At 34.5% G+C, this 5,419-nt stretch overlaps 1 pseudogene; it reads left to right on the top strand.

The window, feature by feature from the left end:
• Positions 1-807: 807 nt before the first annotated feature.
• On the top strand, positions 808-4,169 carry LOC143629675 (pathogenesis-related thaumatin-like protein 3.5; annotated as a pseudogene).
• The last annotated feature ends 1,250 nt before the right edge of the window (positions 4,170-5,419 follow it).

Below are 5,419 nucleotides of genomic sequence, written 5' to 3'. Positions count from 1 at the left end.
CATGTACTGGAATACCAATTTGAATATTGTAAAAAAGCATAACGTACTAGACATAAAGAGGCATATAGCCAGTTACATTATTAAGAAAATGTGACGTCCAAAGTTTACTCGAATAATGAATATCATTCGATTATTGCCTTAACTAAAAGCAAGGAAAAATATACAAAAGAAATAAAAATGCTTAAAAAGAAACAAAAAGAAAATGCAAGATAAGAAACAGTTATTTATGGCAGAAAAATGAAAAGAAAAGGTTATATAAGTTTTCTCGACCACTTAAAGGTTAGACAAGATAGTATGGTGGGTATGGGGACTCTTCAAATTTGAAAAGTGTAGTAACCTAACATACAAGAAAATCGATGTTCGAAATAAAGTAATATAAATAAATAATAGCCTCAACACATTCCAAAACATTAACGCCAAGCATACAATTAATATATAGAATGATAATAACTAATTTATGATGATGATGATATAAGGTTTAATTTTATTTACTAAATAAAACAATTTATACATATTCTTGAATTTAAACTTTTTTAGCTCAATTTATTTAATATATATTATCACTTAATCTATTAACTAATGTAAACTTAATAGATACGTACTCCTAAGTTTGAGCAATATTGGAAGCATAGAATCAAATCTACCAAACTTGAAACTTGAGACAAGGGGTAAATTAAAAAAAAAATATATAAAGATATTCCAGCTTTATTATTACAAGGCAAACCACTTGTATTTTACATTATTACCGCTGTAATAATTAACATATATGCCCTTTCATTTCATCCTTTCTAAAGATGATCATTGATCATGGTTCTTCCAGTTTCAAGCTCCATGCATGTGTTCTTAATTTATGTGGATCTTGCTTCTTTCCTCAGCTACAATCCCTATACCACATTTATAAATTATAAATTTCTACTTTAAATGAATGCAAATGTTGAACACGGGCACGTAACCGCAAAAACATGATTACTCATTAAGCGTTAAGGATATATGTGACCGCCTTTTCTAACGCAACTAGCAGGTATTGACCCTTTTACTATCTCATGATTAGATGAAAGTCTATGATGACTTCGGTCACCGCTATAAGTTATGACTATGGTCAAGCTTCGTCACTAGATGAAACCATGAATAAATTACAAACAATTATTTGGGTGAAGAATATGATAAAGCTAGTTAGACAACTTTATTAAAAAAATTAAGAAAACAACAATAATAATAACTAAATCAATTATGTAGTGTTTAATCATTTTTTTAACAACAAATAGATTTTCATTTAAAATCCCTTTGACTTTGCATTTGCAACTTACAAGGATTTAAATTTACCACATCTATTTTAAAAAGATGAACACCACATTAAGGATGAGATCGGGACTGTACCGGTACTGACCGGTCCCGGTCTCGAAAATTACGAATTCTTGGTGTCGGTATCGAAATATTCAGTTCAGTACCGGTACCAGTACGGGACCGGGACGGTACCGGGATTAAAGGTAAAAATTCAGGAAATACCGGTCCCGGTCCCGTACTGGTACCGAAGCTCAAAAAATTAGTACATTTGTTTTATTAGAAACTTTATTAATCATATTTGTTACATTTGTTTTATTAAAAACTTTATTAATAAGGGTAATTTATAATTAAATAAGCGAACTTCCACAGTACCATTAACATATAGTTTTAAATTGTATATTTACTGGAAATAAATTGTCGGATTGCGCAAGAGCGTTCACCATAATAAACAATTGTAATGAGACAATCTGGCATGCGATCACATCTGAGGCAAGTTTCAGTGGTGGAGGATACGCATTACGAGCCAAAGAATTCCGGGTTCACAGGGTCGTCTCCGGAATTCCTTAAAATTTTTTGGCCAGAAGACGGAAAAAAAATTGAGTAATTGGGCTTAAACATTATTGCGAGGCTTTGCTCTCGCTTGGCTTAGATACCAACAACAATGGAACATGTCTAACAAGCCAATGCGGTTCATCTTTCCAATGTTCCGCTGGCTCGGGTGAAACCCCATCCACACTTGCCGAATTTACCCTCACTACATTGGAATATTACGATGTCAGATTTGTTGATGGCTTCAATTTACCAGTGTCCGTTAGAACTGTTAACGAGTGGGAAATTGTAGTATTGCGGGCAGCGTGCGTGACTTGCCGAGAAGCTGCCGGCCTGTAGGAACTTTCGTTTAAGGATGGTGGTTGCTTGTCAAAGCGCGTGTGATGTGTTTAAGACCGATGGATATTGTTGTCGGGGAGTTCATGGGAATGCCACCGCATGTCAACCTACGTTTTACTCCAAGAAATTTAAGGATGCATGTCTAACTTTGTAAACTTACGCTTATCTACATACTATATATAACACATCAAACAATGGCAAATTAAGACACATTGGTTTTAAGGGATTCACAAATCAATTAACATATGATACAACCTTTAATGCATCTAGGATAGGGGCAAACTTGTCAACAACTAAAAGAGGTTATTAAATAGTTACATCATTGACCCATTCCCTTTGCTTAACTTTTGTAAATTTTAAAAATAGTTACAACCATGATCCTTGATCTTTCATTCTTATATGATTTTTATTTTCATTTTTAACTCAATCCCCCCTTGTTATTTTAAATATTAATAACTTTTTCATATGCTAATATTTTTTTAAGGAAATTATACCATAAAAACGAGCATTTTTTTATCTTTAGTTTGAGTATCATATTATTATAGTTTTTCATTTAAAAAATAACATTTTACGTAGGGGCGTTTGCTGTCTGGTTTTAATGGATTTTAAATTAAACCGCGTGTCAAACCATTAGTAACCGGTTTTGTCGTCGAAAACCGAAATGAACCTTTGAAAATTGAAAACGACCGGCCAAAAGTTAATGAAAAAATCAATGGTGAAATCAAACCAATGACCGGTTTGAACGTTTTTCGGTTTCAAATCGAACAACGAACATCCATAAACTTGTTACATAATTACAAATGTATGTGTTTCCCGCTGCATCGCGCGGACACTCGTCTAGTGATATTATATAAACAACCACTTTTACTTGTTCTGATGCGGATTAATGCACATTTTGCGGGTCAAGCGGTATATTTTTCTCCATTCTTGACTTCTCGTGCTTTTCTTCACTTTTTTTCCGTAGGGTATGAATTGTGTCAGGTTAGCAGGTTGTGGGTTGAAGGATTGAATTGTTTGTTAGAAAAATAAAATATTTCATTAAGAAAAATAAAAGGATCAACAATATTTCATCATTGCCTAATTAAAAGATCATGCCAGCCTACAATTGATCATTAAGCCGTTAAGAATCTCCAGCCATAAAACACTAATTGTATTACCTTGTTTAGCTCAACAACTTTTTCCTATTTATTGTATTGTTTGTCTTCTATGCAAAGATATGAAAGAAATATACAAATCAGTTTACTCTTCATTCTTCAACTACAGATCTTTATATTTCAATTCTCTACATGGTATCAGAGCAGTGTTTCTTGGATTGAACCTGCTCAATACTACTCTCATCATTCATCCATTTCTTTCAAACCTTTCAAAAAACAGATATAAAACCATAGCCGAAAAAACAAGCAATGATGATATTGTTTTACATGTCATAAATCTCCCAAAAACCAGCCTTAACAATCAAATCATACCAAAAAACATAATATATCCGATAACTTGAACAGCCTCAAACAAAATAGCCAAAACTCCACCCAATCGGATCCGCTACTCTTGGCCGAGGGCATCTGTGAAGCTGTACGGAAAGAGGTAGCACATCAGTTTATCATCGGAACCACATAGACAACTTAACCTCTTTAAACGGTGTGGCGGTAGGCTTTCCTGCCAACGGATCAGATGAATCCGAAGGATTTGGGTTTCTGGAAATGGAGGCGGAACTGAAACGAACGTTATCTTATCTCCAAAACCTCAAATCTGTATTGTCGGATCCATCTCATCAGGCTTCCGTCAATCAAATTCGGTTGCGTTTAGAGAATTTCACCGTCAATCAAACTCATCATTCAAATGTCAAGGATATGAGTACGGAGGTTGTAGACAACAGTCCGAAAACCACCAACAGCAGCGGCGCCAACCACCATAATACGAAGGTCGGAGTGGCAGTTTTAAGGGGGTGGCATTGGCCGGAGATCGAGTTGCAGAAGTTGGTGTTGTTGCAAATGAGGTAACGGGTTTGACGAATTTACCACAAACCCTTGTTTTTTAAACTCTAATTTTCTAAACCCTATAATATTAAAAAGTTTAAATAAACTTCATGAGAAATTTATTAAATATGATATTGGGCAAAGTGTGTATAAAGAAACCCAACATGGCTCAATTCCCTCAAATAAAACCCAAGCCCCTGAAGATCATGTTTTTTACGGAAAAGAAACAAATAAAAGTATTGAGGGGTCTATAAGGAAAGAGAGGATCTTAGAATTTGTTGGACAAGCAAATATGGTTGAAACGAGTGAAAATTTAGAAAAAAAAATGGATATTTGATTTTGGTGCCACTGACACGATGCCCTTTGAACTATCCGACATAATTTCAAAATCTCAACCCAAAATTAACCAAATTAAAACCGCAAATGGGGAAATAGTTTCCGTAACAGGAGGGGGGACTATTGAAATTTCTCCAACTTTAAAACTTTCAAATTGTCTTTATGTCCCGTCTTTATCACATAAGCTATTATCTATTAGTCATGTAACAAAAGAATTAAATTGTTCGGTACTAATGCATCCGACCTTTTTTGTTTTACAAGACATTAGAACAAGAATAATTATTGGGCGTGGCACAGAACGTCAAGGATTGTATTATGTAGATGAAGTGACTCAACATGGTACTGTGATGCTTGCCCATAGGACTACGGATCGAGAAGCTTGGTTATAGCATAGACGACTGAGACACCCATCCATAGGTTATTTACATACTTTATTCCCAAAATTATTTCCTTTAAATACAACATTAAACTGTGAAACTTGTCTTTCGGCTAAAAGTCATAGGCATACTTTTAACCCGAATAACACAAAAGTTAACTTTCCTTTTTCCTTAATCCATTCGGACGTATGGGGACAGACCGAAGTTATTAGGGGACAAAATTTTTGGTTTTTTGTTATTTTCGTTGATGATTGCACTCGTATGACATGGATCTATTTTCTAAAACATAAAAATGAGGTTGTTGAAAAATTTACTAATTTTTATACAATGATTCAAACACAATTTAAAACCAACATCCAAGTTCTGCGGTCCGATAATGAGGGTGAATTTGTTAACACCTCAATGACACGATTTTGTCAAGCAAAAGGAATAATTCACCAAACGTCATGTTCTCACATCCCCGAACAAAACGAGACCGTTGAAAGAAAAAACCGCATTCTATTAGAAATAGCACGGGCTCTTCTAATTGAATCTCAAACCCCTAAGTCGTTTTGGCCTGAT

The sequence above is a fragment of the Bidens hawaiensis genome, unplaced genomic scaffold (assembly GCF_021521415.1).
Source record: "Bidens hawaiensis isolate Kalapana, Puna unplaced genomic scaffold, B.hawaiensis_p1.1 tig00005445_1, whole genome shotgun sequence".
In the NCBI taxonomy this organism is placed as follows: Eukaryota; Viridiplantae; Streptophyta; class Magnoliopsida; order Asterales; family Asteraceae; genus Bidens; species Bidens hawaiensis.
This window is presented reverse-complemented; position numbering and strand designations above follow the sequence as displayed.